Genomic DNA, 24439 nt, shown 5'->3' on the forward strand with positions numbered 1-24439 from the left:
ATCATATTCAATACTTACTCATTAGTTACGTGACCTACACATCTAATCTTCAGCATTTTTTGTAGCACCACATTTCGAAAGCTTCTATTCTCTTCTTATCCAAACTATTTATCGTCCATGTTTCACTTCTATACAGGGCTACACTCCATACAAATACTTTTAGAAATCACTTCCTGACACTTAAATCTATACTCGATGTTAACAAATTTCTCTTCTTCAGAAACGCTTCCCTTGCCATTGCCAGTCTACATTTTATATCCTCTCTACTTCGACCATCATCAGTTATTTTGCTCCCCAAACAGCAAAACTCCTTTACTACTTTAAGTGTCTCATTTCCTAATCTAATTCCCTCAGCATCACCCAACTTAATTCGACTACATTCCACTATCCTTGTTTTGCTTTTGTTGATGTTCATCTTACATCCTCCTTTCAAGACACTGTCCATTCCGTTCAACTGCTCTTCCAAGTCCTTTGCTGTCTCTGACAGAATTACAATGTCATCGGCGAACCTCAAATTTTTTATTTTTTCTCCATGGATTTTAATACCTACTCCGAATTTTTCTTTTGTTTCCTTCACTGCTGGCTCAATATACAGATCGAATAACATCGGGGGTGGATACAACCCTGTCTCACTCCCTTCCCAACCAGTGCTTCCCTTTCATGTCCCTCGACTCTTATACTCCTTCCACCTTCCAACTGCCATCTGGTTTCTGTACAAATTGTAAGTAGCCCTTCGCTCCCTGTATTTTAGCCCTGCCACCTTCAGAATTTGAAAGAGAGTATTCCAGTCAACATTGTCAAAAGCTTTCTCCAAGTCTACAAATGCTAGAAACGTAGGTTTGCCTTTCCTTAATCTATTTTCTAAGATACGCCGTAGGGTCAGTATTGCCTCACGTGTTCCAACATTTCTACGGAATCCAAACTGATCTTCCCCGAGGTGGGCTTCTACCAGTTTTTCCATTCGTCTGTAAAGAATCCGCATTAGTATTTTGCAGCTGTGACTTATTAAATTGATAGTTCGGTAATTTTCACATCTGTCAACACCTGCTTTCTTTGAGATTGGAATTATTATATTCTTCTTGAAGTCTGAGGGAATTTCGCCTGTCTCATAAATCTTACTCACCAGATGGTAGAGTTTTGTCAGGACTGCCTCTCCCAAGGCCGTCAGTAGTTCTAATGGAATGTTGTGTACTCGCGGAGCCTTGTTTCGACTCTGTCAAACTCTTCACGCAGTATCATATCTCCCCTTTCGTTTTCATCTACATCCTCTTCCATTTCCATAATGTTGTCCTCAAGTACATCACCCTTGTATAGACCCTTTATATACTCCTTCCACCTTTCTGCTTTCCCTTCTTTGCTTAGAACTGGGTTTCCATCAAAGCTCTTGATATTTATGCAAGTGGTTCTCCTTTCTCCAAAGGTTTCTTTAATTTACCTGTAGGCAATATCTACCTTACTCCTAGTGAGATAAGCCTCTACATCCTTACATTTGTCCTCTAGTTATCCCTGCTTAGCCATTTTGCACTTCTGTTGATATCATTTCTGAGACGTTTGGATTCCTTTTTGTCTGCTTCATTTACTGCATTTTTATATTTTCTCCTTTCATCAATTAAATTCAATGTTTCTTCTGCTACCCAAGGGTTTCTACTAGCTCTCGTCTTTTTACCTATTTGATCCTCTGCTGCCTTCACTATTTCATCCCTCAAAGCTACCCTTCTCGTTCTACTGTATTTCTTTCCTCCATTCCTGTCAATTGTTCCCTTATACTCTCCCCGAAACTCTGTACAACCTCTGGTTCTTTCAGTTTATCCAGGTCCCATCTCCTTAAATTCCCACCTTTTTGCAGTTTCTTCAGTTTTAATCTACAGGCCATAACCAATAGATTGTGGTCAGAATACACATCTGCCCCTGGAAAAGTCTTAGAATTTAAAACCTGGTTCCTAAGTCTCTGTCTTACCATTATATAATCCATCCGAAACCTCTTAGTATCTCCAGGGTTCTTTCATGTATACAACCTTCTTTCATGATTCTTGAACCAAGTGTTAGCTGTGATTAAGTTATGCTCTGCGCAAAATTCTACCAGTACTTAATATAATTTAAACTAACTCACGCTAAGGACGACACAGACACCCATGCCCGAGGGAAGACTCGAACCTCCGACGGGGGTAGGGGGGGAGGGACAGCCGCGCGGACCGTGGCAAGGCGCCTCAGACCGCACGGCTATATACCTGCCCCTGATTGAGTCAATGTGTCGAGGCTACCGGAAGCGTAATACACCGCGCGTGAAACGTTCAACGCACGCGGCGTGCAACCCTCGCGTAGCCGCTGGCAGGCCGCAACGCCAGCGCGCATGCGTGGAAGGCGCGAGTCGGCGTGGTGGGGGCGTGACTCGTGGCGAGCGGCGCCCGGCGCGCGGCGGCAGAGCGCCACTTGTCGCTTTGCCGGTGCCTCGGCGCGAGCCCCAACCAGCCTCCCGCTGCTGTACGTATCAGTTCTGTTTCTTTTCTCGCATCCCACACTAACATTAGCTTTATAGTTTACGTTCTCCGTTTTCATCCGCCTCTGTCTGCTCCGCGCTCGCCACTTATTCTTCCCCGCCCTTGTCTCTGTGCAAGTGCGCTTCTTCACCTAATTCGAATGCGGCGTGGCTATGCCGGCAATTCTGCGTCCTGGATACCGGTGGCTTCATGTCCCCGACATTTTCCTCGACGTGGTGATCAAACAAGAAAATAATAAAAAAAAAGAACCGCAGGAGTTATAATGTCACATCATATTTACCTCGCTTCATTCTATCAATGCAAAAGTATTGTTTCTTTATGAATACGGGATACTTATTTTTTTATTTTGTGGATTTGTGACGGGATAGTGGGACAAAAACTTGTAAAATCCACAAGACTACTAATTTTTCCCTCTACATCACATTTAATGTTGCTGACAATCATGTGAAATGTAACCCACGGTAGTCGTCTTTGAAAAGCAATATTGTTCTCATATTTTAAGCCAGTGGTAGTCAAGCTGGTGCCTACCACCCACTAATTTTAGCTTTCGTGGTGGGTGGTAGGCGTCACGGCTTTTGAAAAGAGTTCCATTAGGCTTTCACAAAATTTTGACAAATTATTTCGTAAATAGTAATTATTATATGCTTTAAGTTGCTGTAGCTCCATAGATTTTACAGAATAAAGTTACTTCCCTGCGATCTGAACCACCGTTGCTGTGGAACCGGTGGACGATTAGAAAATTTTACTACCAACAGACACACAAAACTGGGCGGCAGATAAAACAAGGAAACGACTCCTGTTTTAAACCTTCCTGTGCTGACATGTTTTGAGCGCGAAACACTTCTTTAAGTTTCTGAAGTTGAAACAGACAGACAAGAATACTGAGATAATGTGAAGAAATATATACCGTTATTCATCAGTAACGTGAGCACACAATATTGGTGTTATTCTATTTGAATGTACTGTTTTATGTTTCGCTTGCAAGTCTGTCGTTTGGAAAGGCTATATAATAACACTTGAAAGTCAAAAAATGAATGCCAGTAACTTAGCAACTACAAATATTCACCTGATGTGTTAGTATTCTTTTTTGTTAAGGCATAGCAAAAAATTTTGTTGCTTTAGGTACGGCTGACAAAAAAGAATTCTTAGTTTTGTGTAAACAACTCCCGGCCCTGCATTCAGAGAAATATCGCGAAAAGACATTTTTTGGTTATCTTGGTCATTATCGTAAGAATACGTTTTTGAATTCTTCTTAACGACTTTCATAATGACACGAGATAAATCCAAAGCATTCCGTTTTTCCCGCCTTTCGGCACCTTAAACGAAACGTTTTGTCGAAATTAATAAGAAAACCAAGGTATAATTAGTGAATGAAAATCGTTTTATGCCCCTTTACTCCGCATTGTTCAAAGCTCGGTGAGAGGAACACCAGTCAACACCGTAACACCCTAACTGCAGTGTTGATGACAGCGTCTGTATTCTTTCTCACAGTCTTAAATCTTTCTCGTCTTATCTCTAGCATCCTCACGTAGACAACATGAAAAACTTCGACGAATAGTTTGCAACTGTTCGGCGTTGCTGCCGGCGGTCTGTGTTCGCAAGGAATCAACAGGGGTCATCAGGAGCTCGTGGTGTACCTAAATACGTGTAAACAGACGGTCAATGACTCGTGGAATGTCTTCCGATTTGATCGCAATACTTCTTCAATCTGACTCTTTGGGCGGTTCAATTAGTATGCGATATCACAGTTGTTTTCGAAAACTACTTGTGTACTTTCAGATCATTCCAACGGAGTCAGCCATTCGTGTTCGGTACAGTATTATAATGCTGATGTAATTACATGCCAAAATTTATATTTGCTTAGTAAGCTTTAACTTTGATCGATTCTAACCATTGACTGGTGACAATGGATCGGAATAGGTTTTGTATATTTATAATACGCGCTGCTTTGAATTTGAACGTAATGTATGACAAATTCAGGCAACTTATGAGGATTGTATGTATTATGAGTCAGCTTACTGACGAATGCATTCATACTATATAGCTAAATCGTTCATATAGATTAAGGAATTCCGGATCTGTCGTACTCGTTTCTGTGGCGCCTAACATTGCTTAAGTGTTTAGGTAACACTCTCCGTGAAACTGTTTACAAATTTATTGTTTGGGAAATTTTCTTTATGGATTTGCGTTTTGCTCAAGTAACAGATGGTATTGGAAAATACTATGCCGGACTTCTGCTGCAAACATTGTGTCGCTGGGTGTCTGGAAATTGTTTCAGGTTTTCGGCCTGCCCTCTGCCTTTTAACTCGCGTGTCAAACACAGATCATAGAGACCGATAGAAAGATTACGGAATTACAAGAAGAGATCGTTTTCATGGGTAAGGCATTTTCACAAATAGCGTTAATAGAGACGCCTTTACAAAAGCGGTTTTTTTCAGAGTGGGATATTTCGCCTGATCTCACAAGTCATTAGGAGTTAGGTTCCCGCAGCGTGAGTGTACAACTGCATCATCGACAATTATACTAGCTCGTGTTTAACTATTACACTCTTTAGCCGTCAACAGTTTTAAAAAATGAATATTTCTTGCATAGAACTGAAAATGTTACTTTAAAGCAATTATAAAAAAATTTCTTCACTGTTAGAAAAAAGAACCTTCTTAATTTCTTATTAAAAAAAAGCAGGTTTTTGTTGGAGTTGAATAGCATGCACGTGAATCTGAAAGCATATTAGGCTACTAGAGTTACACTAGACGCATTTGCTATTTCAAGCAATACTTTCTTCAGAAATTTAAACCTGTGTCACGTGCCTCTGAGAAATAAGAAATACGAGTAAAGATAGGACGTAACAGGTATTGCGTCACTCTTACTGTGCGGAAAGATAACGTATTTGTGAAACCATCATCATCCACTGATATTCTGTAATATTTAAGTCTTTTATTGTTCATTCCCATTAACTACTTCTTATTGAGGCATTTCATGTTCACATTCCTGAATTATGTTTATGAGCATGAGAGGGTATCACTGATATTTTGTTGTTCCTTTTGTTTTCTTATTATTACCGTTACATTTGGGTCCACAGTGCCCTGTTGTCAACGTCCTTTTTTTTTTCGAAGCTTGGTGTGTAGAACTCCAAGGGAAAAAGTCGAATCGTTGTTCATTGTGTTCTTCGCTTTCGCAGCAGTAAGAAAATTTTCAGGCTAGGATTTGGATTAGAGAACCAAATAAATATATATAAAAAAATAGAAAACTGGCATCATGGTGTTACGACGTGACTGAAAGTGAACACATGGCACAAGGAAACACAAGTACTGTTTAAGGATTCTCCGAAGTAATAAATACTCTCTTTGAAGATCTATGGCCATTGTCACTGGACAGCATTTCGAGCCCTTGCTCTTTATATTCACTTGATGAGGGCGGCTGTCTTCTTCTAATAGTTAACATCGTCGCGTGAATGAGAGACAGGTGCCCTGTCGAAGTACTGCGTAGTTTTAATGGCATCGCCCGGTGGAATGCCCGAGATCCTCAGAAACAAATATTGAAGAGTATTTAATGTATTGCTGCCGTTTGAACTGTGGAAGCTACAACATCAAAATTCAAATACTGTGTATAGTTCTGGAATTAAAGCATGTCTAACAAACAGTTTGTTTTATTCACATTGCCGTTTTCTGATGGATACGCTGGAGGCTTTCTGGTCTTGGATCCTACGAGGATGATAGTGCTTTGGACTCCAGACAATATTTTCTAGTGGAGGGATTTGGATGTACAAGTGACAGAAGAACGAGTGATACGGGAGAATATATGGGATAAATATTGGGATGGCCAAGAAACGGAATATGGGTGGTAGGTCGTAGGAGGTGGGCATTGTTGTTGAAAATAATGAAATGGAAGAGGTTCACTGGTTATAGTTTAAAGGGGGATATGCATCGGGAATGATTTCATGGCAAGACACTACCTATTCTTCCTCCTTTTAATGGCTCTCTGACAGAAATAACTCACAGTTATTGAGACCTCCCCTCGATTTATTTTAATTGATATAAAATTGAAGTCCAAGAGTTAGATTTTTTTTATTTCCCTTTTATATTGAAATTATAGTCTTCTTCACGTTCAGCCACGGGTGTAAATGTGTTGGTGTATTGAAGACGGGGCTTTCTTTAAATAGGACGACATGGTTGCTTTCAAAAGCGCATGCCGCTACCACAGACCTGTCAGTATATACACCAGTCCGCATTGGCTTCTTTGCTAGTTTTACAGTGTGTTGACATTTCTCTTCGTGTTTCACACACACACACACACACACACACACACACACACACACACTCACTCTCGACCGCAAATACATGAAACACTGCAGATGTTTGCTTTATCCAGCGGGTTCCGTTTGTGTTTCGCAGATGCGAACAGCTGTTTTCAGTTTATATATACTCGTAGTTCTTATTATATATTTGTCCAGAGGAGTGCTAACGCCATCAGTCACCGATTTTATGCTCATGTCCCTCCACCATTAAACCTGTAGAGGCAGATTGTTCGGTCTGCAGGGAGGAGACTGAACTGTCGCTTCAGACAAATGTCTGTCATCCCCTCGTTCAGTTGAACCGTGTATTTCTGTGCTGTAGCGCATCGATTCAACATATGTTACCGTAAAATATGGAGGTCAGTGATTAATATTCAAACGACGTACTTGTTGTTACAGAAATTGACAGCTATACTTTTGCAAAAATCATTCCGTTACTTGCCTGAAGCTTTTTAGGAAAACCTATACCTGAACGTTTGGCGTATATTTTAACTCTCAAATCCATCAAATAAGGTGGCGCAGCGGTTAAGAGATAAGACTAGGATAAGAGAGGACCATGATTCTGAATTCCGTCCGATCATTCAATTTACCGCAAATGCACAGCTGATTGCTTTCACAAGAACTTGGCCGACTTCTTTTCCAAGTCTGGTCTGTGCCCAGTCTTTAATGACCACGACCTTGGCGGGCTGTTACTACATATCCCAGTTCTTCCTCTCTAACACAAATAAAATATCTTAATTAGACGACACTATATTCATTCTGACGATACTCTCTCTTGTACACGAACTGATCAGAAGTGTCTGGATACCTATTAGTGGACTTTAATATGCGATGTGTCCATTCTTCGCCTTTATGGTGGCTTCAACTCTGATGGGGACGCTTTCAAGGAGGTGTCTGAATGTAAATAGTCTTCACGGGTTTGCCGCCGGATCACGTTGTCGCCGGCCGCTGTGGCCGAGAAGTTCTAGGCGCTTCAGTCCGGAAAAGCGCTGCTGCAACGGTCGCAGGTTCGTATCCTGCCTCGGGCATGGATGTGTGTGATGTCCTTAGGTTAGTCAGGTTTAAGTAGTTCTAAGTCTAGGAGACTGATGACCTCAGACGCTAAGTCCCATAGTGCTTAGAGCCGTTTGAACCATTTTTTTGATCACGTTGTGCAAATTCCACAATATTTCCTCGGAGCGACTGTCCGACATCGTCAGGTGGTTCAACCTTGCTGGTGGCTGGGTACATATCTAGCCACCAGCAAGGTTGAACCACCTGAAGACGTCAGACAGTTGCTCCGAGGAAATATTGTGGAAATTGGCTAGATATGTACCCAGCCACCAGCAAGGTTGAACCACCTGACGATGTCGGACAGTCGCTCCGAGGAAATATTGTGGAATTTGCACAAAGTGATCCGGCGGCAAACCCGTGAAGACTGTTTACAACATATCCGCCGGGAAAGCTTTAAGAGTCGCAGGGGTCTGAATGTCTGTGGAGCAATAGCAGCCCATACCTCATCAAGAGCCCAAACCAGAGAAGTTAACGATGCTGGACGCTGAGGTCTGCAGCGAAGTCGACATCCTAACTCACCCCACAGGTGTTCCATCGCGCACAGTTAACGACTCTGGGCGGGCCAGTCCATTTAAGAAATGTTGTTGGTGACAGATCATTGCCTCACTGATGCTGCTTTATGACAGGGTACATTGCCATATTGATATTGATACAACAGTCATCGTCTCCGAAGAGCTTCTCTGCTGTTCGCAGTACGCAGTGCTATGAAATGTGTTCATATCCTTCCGCATTTAGCGTTTTCTAATGCGCCACCCCTAATTACGAAAAATACCCTCATAGCGTAACACCAGCTCGGTACTTCTGTTGGGACTACACACGATTCGCCAAACTCAGACCCCTTTCATCTGACTGTCACAGGGTGTAGCGTGGTTCACCACTGCAGATCGCTCGTTTCCAGTCATCCGCATCCAGTGGCGTGGACACATACACCATCGCACATCATTGACTACAGCAATGTGTTGCGTATGAAGAGCTGCTCGACTATTGTACCTCATTGTTTTTAACTCCCTGCTCACAGCGATTGTGCCAGCTGGATTGCTGGTAACACCGTGGAACTCGCGAGTGATTCCTTCCGATGATTTCAAGCTGTTTTTCTCAACCACCCTTCTCAGCGCTCGATGGTCCCTGTCGATCAGTACATTAAATCCGCCTGCTCTTGGTTTAGATGTGCTTGATCCTTCGCGTTTACACTTCACAATCACGTCACCAACAGCCGACTTGTGCAGCTTTAGATGGACTCAAATACACACATAAAAATTTTGCATTACCTCGTTTCAGAGAGTTCCTAAATCTGTACAGAAAATTGGAATAGAGATCAACATAAACATCATTTCTGCCCTTTTTTTGCTCATGAAAACCACACATTGCATGTTGTACCACCATACAGCGAGACCTTCAGAAGTGGTGGTCTAAACTGCTATACACACCGGTAACTCTAATATCCAGTAGCACGTCCTCTTGCATTGATGCATGCCTGTATTCGTCGTGGCATACCGTCCACAAGTTCATCAAGGCTCTGTTGGTCCAGATTTTCCCACACATCAACGGCGATGCGGCGTAGATCCCTCAGTAGTTTGTGGCTCACGTCGTCCATATACAGCCTTTTTCAATCTATCCCTGGCATGTTCGATAGGGTTCACGTCTGGAGAACATGGTGGCCACTCTAGTCGAGCGATGTCGTTATCCTGAAGGAAGTCATTCACAAGAAGTGCACGATGGGGGCGCGAAATGTTAGCCGTGAAAACGATTGCCTCGCCAATATGCTGCCGACATGGTTGCACTATCGGCCGGAGGATGCCATTCACGCATCGTACAGCCGTTACGGCAGCTTCCATGACCACCAGCGGCGTACGTCGGTCTCACATAATGCCACCCCAGAGCAGCAGGGAACCTGCACCTTGATGCACCCGCTGGACAGTGTGTCTAAGGTGTTCAGCCTGACCGAGTTGCCTCCAAACACGCGTCCGACGATTGTCTGGTTGAAGGCATATGCGACACTCATCGGTGAATGGAACGTGGTGCCAATCCTGAGCGGTCCATTCGGCACGTTGTTGGGCCCATCTGTACCGCGCTACATGGTGGCGTGGTTACAAAGATGGACCTCGGCTTGGACGTCGTGAGTGAAGCTGCGCATCGTGCACCCTATAGCGCACCGTTTGAGTCGTCTTGTGGCTGGACCAAAGGCAAGGTAGCGGTCATCCGCTGCAGTAGTAACCCTTGGGCGGCCTGAGCGAGGCATGTCATCGACAGTTCCTGTCTCTCTGTATCTCCTCCATGTCCGAACAACATCGCTTTTGTTCACCCCGAGGCGCCTGGACAGTTTCCTTGTTGAGAGCCCTTCCTAGCACAAAGTAACAATGCGGATGCGATCGAACAGCGGTATGGTTGAACTACAAACAACACGAGCAGTGTACCTCCTTCCTGCTGTAATGACTGGAACTGATCAGCTGTTGGACCCCTTCCGTCTAATAGGCGCTGCTCATGCATGGTTGTTTGCATCATGGGCGGGTTTAGTGACATCTCTGAACAGTCAAAGGGACTGTGTCTGTGATAAAATATCGACAGTCAACGTCTATCGTCAGGAGTTCTGGGAAATGGGGTGACTTAGAACTTTTTTTGATGTGTGTGTTCTTGACGAATTCGTTACTTGTGTTACATCCAGAGAGAAGTCCATGTTCGAAATCACTGAGCTCTTCCGACAGGTCCTTTCTAATGTAGCTGCTTCTCGAAGGCAACAGAATACTTCCCGCCTCCTTTTCTACTGCCCGATCTCGTCTGTCGTGACATCTAATGGTCAGTTCCTTACTAAGGTTGTCGATACCAGTATTACTTTTCGAATTTTGCACAGGTCAGTATTACCTCAGTTGCTTTTCTGAAAACTTTCATATCATTTTATACACATACGTAGTATTTCAAACTAAAATTTGCGAAAATGAATCATTTGACAAAATGTCTCTGTGCTATAATCGATAAGTGCTAGTTCTGGAGGTACCGTTAAAATGATTCTTTACGAACATTTGACACTACGAACTATTGACACATTTAAAATTTATATTATTAATTTCGCAGTATTGTACTGTTTACCATATTTATTTCTGGATTCTTTTATGAAATAATACTCGAAAGTAATACTGTAACAGAAACTAGTAGAAATTCATTTGTTAAGAAAAACTGTAAACCCTTTGGAATGTGGTTATTTCCGCAGAGTGTGAGAGTCGTAAGCATACCTTTGATGTGATCGGACGTATTTTTGTACGAGGGTTGGAACTTTAAAAGTGGGAACTATTTACTTACAGCTCGTACAAAATAGATACGTGTTTCAAAGTGTTACTGACCTTCAAAGTGGTCCCCATCATTGTCTATAATCCGTTGCTGGCGACGTGGAAATCGTAGGAAACTTTTAGCAGTGCCAGTTGTGTTGACAGTTCGAGTGGCGCGGTCTATTGCCCTACGAATTTGTAGCAGTTCTGAAGCGAATGCCGTGAAGTGTTTCCTTCAGTTGAGAAATCGAGTTGAACTCACGAGGGCTTACGTCAGGGGGGTGCAGTAGGTGGTATAGCACTCTGCAGCCCCATCAGTAAAACAAATCAGTAACAGCTTGCACTGTACTTGCTTGAGCATTGTCCTGCAAAATGATGGTCAGGTACTGCAGAAAGTGTCATCGCTTCTGTCTGTAAGCTGGTCGTAGGTTGTGTTCCAAAAATGAACAGCTTTTGTGTAGAAGATGTAACGGTATGGACCAACCACAGTTCCGAGCCATATTTGGATCCAGGAAATGTGGGGGGATGGTGATGGGGAGGTTCGTGCGCGACCCCCCACTATCCCCGAGGGAACAAGTGCTCAAAAAAAAAAAAAAAAAAAAAAAAAAAAAAAAAAAAAAAAAAAAAAAAAAAAAACCCCGGTCTCCATTACTCAGCCTCCTGAAAATAATATTCTTTTTTAGATCATTCCAACGGCCCTAAATATCCTAAATTTGGTTACTGGTAAGGAAAAGCGTAATTAATTAAGTGGTAACATAAACTACTGGCCATTAAAATTGCTACACCACAAAGATGACGTGCTACAGACGCGAAATTTAACCGACAGCAAGAAGATGCTGTGATATGCAAGTAATTAGCTTTTCAGAGCATTCACACACAAGGTTGGCGCCGGTGGCGACACCTACAACGTGCTGACACGAGGAAAGTTTCCAACCGATTTTTCATACACAAACAGCAGTTGACCGGCGTTGCCGGGTGAAACGTTGTGGTGATGCCTCGTGTAACGGGGAGAAAAGCTTACCATCACGTTTCCGACATTGATATAAAGGTCAGATTGTAGCCTACCGCAATTGCTGTTTATCCTATCGCGACATTGCTACTCGCGTTGGTAGAGATCCAATGACTGTTAGCAGAATATGGAATCAGTGGGTTCAGGAGGGTTATACGGAACGCCGTGCTGGATCCCAACGGCCTCGTATCACTAGCAGTCGAGATGACAAGCATCTTATCCGTATGGCTGTAACGGACCGTGCAGCCACGTCTCGATCCCTGAGTCAACAGATGGGGACGTTTGCAAGGCAACAACCATCTGCACGAACAGTTCGACGACTTTTGCAGTAGCATGGACTATCAGCTGGGAGACCATGGCTGCGGTTACCCTTGACGCTGCATCACAGACGGGAACGCATGCGATGGTGTACTCACCGGCGAACCTGGGTGCACGAATGGCAAACCGTAATTTTTTCGGATGAATCCAGGTTCTGTTTACAGTATCATGCTAGTCGCATCCGTGTTTGGCGACGTCGCGGTGAACGCACATTGGAAGCGTGTGTTCGTCATCGCCATACTGGCGTATCACCCGGCGTAATAGTATGGGGTGCCACTGGTTACACGTCTCGGGCACCTCTTGTTCGCATTGACGACACTTTGAACAGGGGACGTTACATTTCAGATGTGTTACGACCCGTGTCTCTACCCTTCATTCGATTCCTGCGAAACCCTACATTTCAGCAGGATAATGCACGACCGCATGTTGTAGGTCCTGTACGGACCTTTCTGCTCTGGCCAGCACATTCTCCAGATCTCTCACCAATTGAAAACGTCTGGTCAATGGTGGCTGAGCAACTTGCTCGTCACAATACGCCAGTCACCACTCTGGATGAACTGTGGTATCGTGTTGAAGGTGCATGGGCAGCTATACCTGTACACTCCATCCAAGCTCTGTCTGACTCAATGCCCAGGCGTATCAAGGCCGTTATTACGGCCATAGGTGGTTGTTCTGGGTACTGATTTTTCAGGATCTATGCACCGAAATTGCGTGAAAATGTAATCAGGTGCCATTTCTAGTATAATATATTTGTCCAATGAATACCCGTTTATCATCAGCATTTCTTCTTGGTGTAGCAATTTTAATGGCCAGTAATGTACAACAGCTTTAGTTCATAGGAAAACTTTTTCATCTCTGGTGTTTGCAGGGAAAGTTGAAATTCCGAAAACACTCATCAGTGATGTAAATGATCGTAACAGGAAAACGACGTGCCGAAGCATAAAACCTAGCCTATGGAGCAATAGAAGAAAATCGTCTGATCGGATGATTGTTTCACACTATTTTCTACTTCTGATCAGACTTAATATCCCAAGAGTGGAATGCGACTGAGACTTGTTGATGATTTGGGCGGTCATGACTTGGTCTTCCAAGGACGCAAAGTATTCCTGCAAGGTCGCATTACTGCCAAGTACTACGAAACGGTTGATCAGGTCCATCCCATGGTAAAATGTTTGTTTCCTACTGGTGAAGCTGTATTCCAGTACGACAATGCTCTTTTCACATGGATCGCAATGTCAAGACTGTTTTTATTAGCACGAGGATATATTGTTGCCTATCTCTTGGCCACCATTCTCACCAGACATTATTATTACTCGGCATTTGGTGTATACTTTGGTAAGAATGGTGCTTGACCGCTACCCACCTTCATCATCGCACTTGAACTTGCCACAATCATGAAGGAAAAATGGTACGAAATTCCCCTGAAAACCACACAAGACCTGTATTTATCATTCCGAGACGACTGGCAGCTGTTTCCAGTGGCAACGATTTTCCTACACAGATGTAATCTTGGTGTTTCCACATTTGTGTTCACCTCCCTTTATATGTTTTTTTTGTTCACCCTCTTTACAAGGATCAACTGCTGTTCCCTGCACCAAATCCCGATCCTCTGCAGATCTTCTTGTATTTCGTTACAACTTTTTAGCGTTGCGAATTCTGTGTATACAACAGAGTCATCCATGAAAAACGTACTGGAACTTCCGACGTGAACTACTAGTGCATTTACATATGTTGTGAAAAATTACCAATGAAGGAAGAAAGGAATATTGCATTTGGCGTCCCGTCGACGTCTGGGGTGTTAGAAACGGGGAAGGTTTCCTCTGACTGCTTTGCTCCTTTGTCTCGCGTTCGTCCACAGGGATTATGTGGCTAAAGCAGTCTCAGGACTGGCCTGCCACGGCTGCGATATTTCCGCTGCAGTCTAACTTTGGTTGCTTTTTCGATGAGTGTGACCAGTTGCGTAAGCAGTCATGCGACGTACTTTATCGCATTAAAAATTTCCGTCAATTTATTCACGAATTCTTTGACATCAGCTACGTTAGGTATAGAAAGAGTATTCTTGGTGACCCTTGAAAATTTGTGCTGAGCCGGGACTCTAACCCTGATTTCCCACTTATCTCAAGTACAGTTTCGGCTATCCATGCTCGCTTCACAGACCGACCCAAATCTGTACACGCTAAACTGTACCTTTATTGCTCGCAATATTACTTGGTTCCTCCGTAACTGGGTTAACGAGACAAACATATTAAACATCAGTACTATTAATCGATTTGCCCTTCTAGTCTTGTAATATTTATTTTACAGTGTCTGTTCCTTCGGCCACGCACCTAAATGTTGAACACTTTGTCTCTTAAACCATGTTGCGGGAATCAAATTAATGTTTTGAGCAGTGGGGGCGTAGACAATGTGGTACATGAAGATTTAGGTCGGTCTGTGAAGTGTACAGGGATAACCGAAATGGTAACGGTGGCCACTCACCGTAAAGCGGGGAATCCGGTTTCGAGTCCTGATCTGACACAAATTTTCAGGTGTCGCCTATAGGCTTTTCTATACATAATATAGCTTGATTCAAAGAATTCGCAATTGGCGAATAAATTTCGTAATACATGGTGTAAAGGCTATAAGTGCAGATATTTTGATAAGTGGTACCTTAGTACACTCACCAGCATGTTTGTTGTTTTTTCTCTGCGTCGAACAGTCTCCCCACAAACATATCACAAACTTGACGGCGTGATTTTTCTGCACGGTTGGAACATCACCACAAAATTGATTACGCCTGTCATTATGGACTAACTGCTTTGCTTCCACGTGTCCACACTGCAGCATCTGACGTGATGCCCACTGCAAAATAAGCACCAATGGCTTGCTCTTGCGACATGTACTAAAAGCATGCTACTCCTAATAACTGTAATCTCAAAATGAACCAAATACTGATGCAATGTTGTTCAGTGCACTGTCCTCAGTCACAAATTGGAATGTGTTCACTTATACCCGCTACGCCCTGTATTAATACAGCTCCAGACCGACACCATTGAACCAGTGGCTGTTCCTTCAGAGATGCATGTATGCCTGGAGGAACACACATTGTAAAATAAGTCGTGCGATGTGTTGATAACTGAGCCATGACTAATTTTCACTTTTTATGATAAGGCGTCGACGTGATACTCCGGTCTTCGAGCACGAGATCCCCCATTTGTGTTATGTTTCCCTATTCGTCACAGATACAAGGTCTAAAACTTCGTTCTTGGTCATTCAGACTTGTTTGACCACTCTGGAAGCGTCTGCTCCGTGTAACCAGTGTGACGTACTACGGTTCATCATGTACACATCCACCAACTCAGTATGCAGTTTAGCTGCGTTGTTCCCATTCAAAGGCAAAGGCCGAATCACTGTGTGACACTTCCCTTCATCAGTGGACTGCAGTACTGTGGCATCGACATTCCAAAATGTACCTCGACTATGGACATGTACCTGCAAACATACAAAAAATTATTTGAAAAAGTCGTGGTATATCGCAAGGGCTTCTGGTAGATATTTATGAACGATTAGTCCCGGCCCACGGACCATCGTCAAGTTCCAAAAATATTTAGAACGTAATACTAGGTGATACAAAACCAAATGCGTCACGTAATAAAACCCACGAAGTCATCACTGTTGTCAGAATACAGAAATTACAGCACCGGTCTTAAAAAGTACCAAACAGTACACTCATTCGTACACCTGCCACAAAGGTCCCGATGGAATGTTCAATTAAAAAGTAATTGCCACATGCGTTATGATATTTATGTCACTGGGAGACGAGGCGACCTGTTCCTGTATCATGGAATGCGATAGGCCACTGAGAAATCGACAACCGTACCCACTCTTGCACTTCCTCGTCCAAGTGAAACTGATGTACACGCATGTCTTTCTTTAGGTTGCCTAAGACGTTTAAATCACACGGTGAAAGTTCCGAGCTGTACGGAGGACGTTCCAGTATTTCCCAACCAAACTGGTACAGCGTATCCTTCCTCTGATTGGCAGCAAGGGGCGGGCGTTACGTACAACAATATGATACCGTCCGACAGCATTCGGACAGCCTGAGGGCGAACTATAAAGCCAACAGTGTAAATATCTCCCCCGCCAAAGGAATCCAAAGCGGTTCACGTAAGTCCTGGTAAGGGAATGACGACCTTCTTTTTTGAGAGCAGGAACTCTCTGTTCGTCGAGTTCATCGAGCGTGGAACCACAATCATTGCTCAGTGCTGTGAAGACACCTTGCAGAAAATGCGCCCACTCGCGCAGTACCAATCGGACGAAGACTGGTTTCCAACGATTTGGCTGAGAAACACTGCAACACCCTCCGTACGTCGCAAATCTTTCACCGTGTGATTTACACATCTTTGGCGACCTGAAGGAAGACAAGGGTGGACATCGGTTTCAGTCGGACGACGAAGTACGAGAGTCAGTGCGGTTGTGGATCCGTAGCGGCCGATCACGGTCTGCGAAACAGGGATTGATCGTGCCGTCTCTTCGTGTGATAAATGTCTTAACGCATGTGGGATTGCTTTTGAATGGAACCATTCGATGGTCGCATTGTGGCAGGTGTTCGATTTTCATTTGGCTGCCCCTTATATACACTCCTGGAAATTGAAATAAGAACACCGTGAATTCATTATCGCAGGAAGGGGAAACTTTATTGACACATTCCTGGGGTCAGATACATCACATGATCACACTGACAGAACCACAGGCACATAGACACAGGCAACACAGCATGCACAATGTCGGCACTAGTACAGTGTATATCCACCTTTCGCAGCAATGCAGGCTGCTATTCTCCCATGGATCGTAGAGATGCTGGATGTAGTCCTGTGGAACGGCTTGCCATGCCATTTCCACCTGGCGCCTCAGTTGGACCAGCGTTAGTGCTGGACGTGCAGACCGCGTGAGACGACGCTTCATCCAGTCCCAAACATGCTCAATGGGGGACAGATCCGGAGATCTTGCTGGCCAGGGTAGTTGACTTACACCTTCTAGAGCACGTTGGGTGGCACGGGATACATGCGGATGTGCATTGTCCTGTTGGAACAGCAAGTTCCCTTTCGGTCTAGGAATGGTAGAATGATGGGTTCGATGGCGGTTTGGATGTACCGTGCACTATTCAGTGTCCCCTCGACGATCACCAGAGGTGTACGGCCAGTGTAGGAGATCGCTCCCCACACCATGATGCCGGGTGTTGGCCCTGTGTGCCTCGGTCGTATGCAGTCCTGATTGTGGCGCTCACCTGCACGGCGCCAAACACGCATACGACCATCATTGGCACCAAGGCAGAAGCGACTCTCATCGCTGAAGACGACACGTCTCTATTCGTCCCTCCATTCACGCCTGTCGCGACACCACTGGAGGCGGGCTGCACGATGTTGGGGCGTGAGCGGAAGACGGCCTAACGGTGTGCGGGACTGTAGCCCAGCTTCATGGAGACGGTTACGAATGGTCCTCGCCGATACCCCAGGAGCAACAGTGTCCCTAATTTGCTGGGAAGTGGCGGTGCGGTCCCTACGGCACTGCGTAGGATCCTACGGTCTTGGCGTGCATCCGTGCGTCGCTGCGGTCCGGTCCCAGGTCGACGGGCACGTGCACCTTCCGCCGACCACTGGCGACAACATCGATGTACTGTGGAGACCTCACGACCGACGTGTTGAGCAATTCGGCGGTTCGTCCACCCGGCCTCCCGCATGCCCAGTATACGCCCTCGCTTAAAGTCCGTCAACTGCACATACGGTTCACGTCCACGCTGTCGCGGCATGCTACCAGTGTTAAAGACTGCGATGGAGCTCCGTATGCCACGGCAAACTGGCTGACACTGACGGCGGCGGTGCACAAATGCTGCGCAGCTAGCGCCATTCGACGGCCAACACCGCGGTTCCTGGTGTGTCCGCTGTGCCGTGCGTGTGATCATTGCTTGTACAGCCCTCTCGCAGTGTCCGGAGCAAGTATGGTGGGTCTGACACACCGGTGTCAATGTGTTCTTTTTTCCATTTCCAGGAGTGTATCAACAGTCAGTATTTAACCTGAGAACGGAGGCACTCTACATATGTAACCTTACATATGTACCTCTACTTATGTATCTCTGCTTATACATTTACGAGTTGTGGGGTACCACCTACTGAAAAGGAAGATATCAATTATTTCTACTTTTTGGAGGTGTAATTAAAACTTTGACTAATTCTTGTTTTACAGCCATTGTTCGGAAGGCAGATAAATATAAGTCTGGTGTCTGTTCTTTCGGACATGTCCAAAAGAATAGGCGCCAACTATCGATTAAAGCGATTTCATATTCGTGACTAAAGCGGCGTTTTGAAGTAATTCAACAGATGCACTTGAGAATATGTGGTAAACAGCTTATAATCTAATCTCGTAACTCCATGTTCTACGGTGAGATTCGTGTGCAGCACGTGGCATGAATTTCACCTAACTCTCTGTTTGTGAAATTCACAGGTAAAAACCGAACACAAAGATAAAATTGTGCCAAATCAGGCCTGTAAATGTACCCGAGACGAAAAAACAAGAAAATGACTTCGTGATATTGTCCGCAGTGAGGATCCCAACGAAACAAAACCGACGCGAAGCGCAAGCAAATGTAAGTGCTGCATAGCGTGCGTACCTGCGGGAATCCTTCCTGTGAACGGGCGATAAAAAGCCGGATAACAGGGAAGACCACTTTTTGCGTCCCGCATTGTCGACCACGTGCGTGCTGGTCGATATTTCCTCCGTTCACCCTCTGCCCCCGCGCGCCGGCTGTTCGATGTAGTGCAAGTATTTACATGCTGGTGCGCGGTCACGGCACCTAGGAAACCCCAACTTGCTGCTCGTCTTTGGACTAAGATTTATGCTGGGCAATAAAGACGTCCGCTGATAAGGAGAGTTCTGTAAGAGCGGCAGAGTTAAAGTGTTGCACGGAGCCACTGGAGGCCGTGGCGGACTTCTGTGTTGTCTGTAGACAAGTAACCCGCAACTGTACCCGAGGTAGGTAGGATCACAGTTGTTACGGAACCTTGATCCCGATTTCAAAACGTCGCAATTTCCTTATGTGTTGTACCCCTGACAGCGGCTTCGCCCTGGAGTCCCAAATGCCGGTTTTTCGGAGTTTGAAAACAGAGGAATTTTATGGAACACGAAGACTGAGTTACTGGTGGCTGCCTCCGTGATTGGACCGGAGGGGCAGAGGGGGATGTTTGGTGTTATGAGTGTATATACTGACTTTTTCGGCCGGCCGGGGTGGCTGAGCGGTTATAGGTGCTGCAGTCTGGAACCACGCGACCGCTACGGTCGCAGGTTCGAATCCTGCCTCGGGCATGGATGTGTGTGATGTCCTTAGGTTGGTTAGGTTTAAGTAGTTCTAAGTTCTAGGGGACTGATGACCTCAGAAGTTAAGTCCCATAGTGCTTAGAGCCATTTGAACCATTTGACTTTTTCGATGTCAAAAAGTGCTGAACAGAAGTTAATTGCGCGGTGTACGACGAAATAGTTTAAACATTTGACGACAGATAGCTGCCTCTGCGTGCACTTGCTATTAGTATCCATTCCATGTTCTACATGGTATCCGAGAAGCCCCCGTACACCTCTTGACTTTCTTTACAATAGCAGAAATAAATAATTGTGTTATTAGCATTTCTGCTTTGATGGTGACGAAAAGCATTGTTTGTCCAAGGAAAAATATCCATCACCTTCAAGTGTTGCAAAGGGACACCCCTCATATTATGATATGGACCGGGATGTCTGTCTGGGGAGTGTACTCGGATAGCCGAAACGGTTAACGCCACCGCTCGTGTAAAGAGGGAAATCCCGGTTTGAGTCCCGGTTTGTCACAAATTTTCAATGTCACCAATACATTGTGCTGCTGGAATTTCACCATGTTCGCAAATACGAAGGCAGCAGTGCCTCTTCCTTTAGAAGTCCATGCTTGTCTGAAAGACACTACAGAGTACATCGAAACTCCAATATACACTCTTGGAAATTGAAATAAGAACACCGTGAATTCATTGTCCCAGGAAGGGGAAACTTTATTGACACATTCCTGGGGTCAGATACATCACATGATCACACTGACAGAACCACAGGCACAGAGACACAGGCAACAGAGCATGCACAATGTCGGCACTAGTACAGTGTATATCCACCTTTCGCAGCAATGCAGGCTGCTATTCTCCCATGGAGACGATCGTAGAGATGCTGGATGTAGTCCTGTGAAACGGCTTGCCATGCCATTTCCACCTGGCGCCTCAGTTGGACCAGCGTTCGTGCTGGACGTGCAGACCGCGTGAGACGACGCTTCATCCAGTCCCAAACATGCTCAATGGGGGACAGATCCGGAGATCTTGCTGGCCAGGGTAGTTGACTTACACCTTCTAGAGCACGTTGGGTGGCACGGGATACATGCGGACGTGCATTGTCCTCTTGGAACAGCAAGTTCCCTTGCCGGTCTAGGAACGGTAGAACGATGGGTTCGACGACGGTTTGGATGTACCGTGCACTATTCAGTGTCCCCTCGACGATCACCAGAGGTGTACGGCCAGTGTAGGAGATCGCTCCCCACACCATGATGCCGGGTGTTGGCCCTGTGTGCCTCGGTCGTATGCAGTCCTGATTGTGGCGCTCACCTGCACGGCGCCAAACACACATACGACCATCATTGGCACCAAGGCAGAAGCGACTCTCATCGCTGAAGACGACACGTCTCCATTCGTCCCTCCATTCACGCCTGTCGCGACACCACTGGAGGCGGGCTGCACGATGTTGGGGCGTGAGCGGAAGACGGCCTAACGGTGTGCGGGACTGTAGCCCAGCTTCATGGAGACGGTTACGAATGGTCCTCGCCGATACCCCAGGAGCAACAGTGTCCCTAATTTGCTGGGAAGTGGCGGTGCGGTCCCTACGGCACTGCGTAGGATCCTACGGTCTTGGCGTGCATCCGTGCGTCGCTGCGGTCCGGTCCCAGGTCGACGGGCACGTGCACCTTCCGCCGACCACTGGCGACAACATCGATGTACTGTGGAGACCTCACGACCCACGTGTTGAGCAATTCGGCGGTTCGTCCACCCGGCCTCCCGCATGCCCAGTATACGCCCTCGCTTAAAGTCCGTCAACTGCACATACGGTTCACGTCCACGCTGTCGCGGCATGCTACCAGTGTTAAAGACTGCGATGGAGCTCCGTATGCCACGGCAAACTGGCTGACACTGACGGCGGCGGTGCACAAATGCTGCGCAGCTAGCGCCATTCGACGGCCAACACCGCGGTTCCTGGTGTGTCCGCTGTGCCGTGCGTGTGATCATTGCTTGTACAGCCCTCTCGCAGTGTCCGGAGCAAGTATGGTGGGTCTGACACACCGGTGTCAATGTGTTCTTTTTTCCATTTCCAGGAGTGTAGTAATAACAATAGAAAAAATAAATGTCTTTTACAAAGCAAGTGAAACTGGATATGCCACTTGTTAGTGGAGAACGCGGAACGAACGCGGCAGAGAAGGCCTGGGCAACCGGTTTGTGACGTCATTACTGATTGTGTGCACACATGTATCCCGAAAGCTGTTGGCCAACAAGAATGACAATTCAGCGAATGTGTAAAAAAAAAATTGTGGAAGTACACTGTAGTTCTACTCAGAGACTAAAGAGCGAACGTGGAACGAATGGTTCGAATAAAATAGTGTTATTGCAACTGTTGCTCATAATTCACATATTAGCTTCAGAGAAATTACTAGTGTCAATGGAGCAGTAGGTCAGTATAGCGTCTATCGCGTTTTGTGCGTAGATAGCTGTACCACATTAATTAGCTGGATTAAACAAGACGCATGAAATTGTGACGCTCAGTCCTGATCCGACAGCAGGATGATATGTTCTTTGCTGAAAGGATTATCTTTACCGATGAAGCGACCTTTACATATCATGGAAAGCTAAATTTAAGGTGCACTATGTGATCAAAAGTATCCCGACACCTGGCTGAAAATGAGTTAAAAGTTCGTGGCGCCCTCCACCGGTAATGCTGGAATTCAATATGGTGTTGGCCCTTCCTTACCCTTGATGACAGCCTCCACTCTCGCAGGCATATGTTCAATCTGCTGCTGGAAGGTTTCGTGGGGAATGGCAGTACATTCTTCACGGAGTGCTGCACTGAGGTGCGGTATCGATATCGATCGGTGAGGCCTGGGATGAAGTCGGCGTTCCTAAACATCCCAAAGGTGTTCTGTAGGAATCAGGTCAGGTCTATGTGCAGGCCAGTGCATTACAAGGATGTTATTGTCGTGTAACCACTCTGCCACAGGCCGTGCATTATGAACAGGTGCTCGATCGTGTTGAAAGATGCAGTCGCCATCCCCGAATTGCTCTTCAACAGTGGGAAGCAAGAAGGTGCTTAAAACATCAACGTAGGCCTGTGCTGTGTCACGCAAAACAACAAGGGGTGCAAGCCCCCTCCATGCAAAATACGACCACACCATAACACCACCGCCTCCGAATATTACAGTTGACACTACACACGCTGGCAGATGACGTTCACCGGGCATTCGACATTCCCACACCCTGCCATCTGATCGCCACATTGTGTACCGTGATTCGTCACTCCACACAACGTTTTTCCACTGTTCAACTGTCCAATGTTTACGCTCCTTACACCAAGCGAGGCGTCGTTTGGCGTTTACCAGCCTGCTGTGTGGCTTATGAACAGCCGCTCGACCATGAAATCAGCGTTTTCGCACCTCCTGCCTAACTGTCATAGTACTTGCAGTTTGGAATTCCTGTGTGACGGTCTGGGTAGATGTCTGCCTACTACACATTACGACCCTCTTCAACTGTCGGCCGTCTCTCTCTGTCAGTCAACAGATGAGGTCGGCCTGTACGCTTTTGTGCTGTACGTGACCCTTCACGTTTCCACTCACTATCACGACGGTAACAGTGGACGAAGGGATGTTTCGGAGTGTGGAAATCTCGCTTAGAGACGTATGACACAAGTGACGCACAATCACCTGCCCACGTTCGAAGTCCGTGAGAGTCCTATTCTTCTCTCTTGCGATGTCTAATGACTACTGAGGTCGCTGAAATGGAGTACCTGGCAGTAGGTGGCAGTACAATCCACCTAACATGAAAAACGTATGTTTTTGGGGGTGTCCGGATACTGTTGATCACAAAGTGTACGTGTGTTGTTGAGCCGCTGGGAGTCTGCACTGGCTGATTCAGTGGAATGTGAAAATTTGCTGCGGTCGCGTCCCAAACGTGGGTGTTGCTCCGGAGCGGACGACAGGGTTCGGGTAGGAGGGAAAAAGTCGGTTGGCCTAAGTGAGATGGCATCTTGACATGACTCTGTTATTAAAATTCCCTTATTACAAAATGTAACTCTTGGAACAAATACTGAAATGACAAACACTATGAGTGTTTTACTACTTCTGACTCTATTCAGAAAACAGTGTCAACCCCTGAGATACTTGATCTAAAGGAACTGTACCTGCGAACAGACCAAGTCTTTACACAGAACCGGTCACTAAATAGCACCGTTACATCTACTTAAAATGGATCTGTCAGTACTAAACGAGCCCATACCAACGAGACGACAAGCAGAAGTCGCTAGCTACACGGCTGGGATTCTGTCAGCTGTGCTGCAGCTAGTGCAGGTAACTCCGTTTAGCCCTGCCTGGCTGTTCTCTTCGGCTGCTCCTTCTGATACTATTAACAACTTCCTACCCTGACTGCTATAGACCTATCGAAGCATCCTGCTTCCGAGTTTTGTTCAGTTTTCCCCTTCATCCTTGCCAGTCCCTGACACAGTGTGTTGTCAAAGAGCCCATCTCATTGGCTGTAACTGAGAACCACACTTCAGAGGCTGAGTGGAGGGAGGGAGGCGACTGTCATTAAATCTTGTATTAGGCCTGTTATAGGCTGCATATGACGTATAGGTACCCCTCCCAAAGACTCGCTCCCTTTATACCTCTCCTACCCTCCCTCCTTGTCTGCAATTATATAACTCTTGTTTTTACAGCCTA

General features: G+C 45.7%; 1 protein-coding gene across 1 annotated transcript in view; it reads left to right on the plus strand.

Moving 5' to 3' along the window:
- Nucleotides 1-2398: 2398 nt before the first annotated feature.
- Nucleotides 2399-24439, plus strand: part of LOC126355586 (cGMP-dependent protein kinase, isozyme 1) — a 1149467-nt gene continuing 1127426 nt past the window's right edge. Inside the window, exon 1 of the mRNA XM_050005953.1 lies at nt 2399-2481. The gene's annotated coding sequence lies outside the window, so the exon portion shown is untranslated. The remainder of the gene's footprint in view (nt 2482-24439) is intronic.

The sequence above is a fragment of the Schistocerca gregaria genome, chromosome 1 (genome assembly GCF_023897955.1).
Source record: "Schistocerca gregaria isolate iqSchGreg1 chromosome 1, iqSchGreg1.2, whole genome shotgun sequence".
In the NCBI taxonomy this organism is placed as follows: domain Eukaryota; kingdom Metazoa; phylum Arthropoda; class Insecta; order Orthoptera; family Acrididae; genus Schistocerca; species Schistocerca gregaria.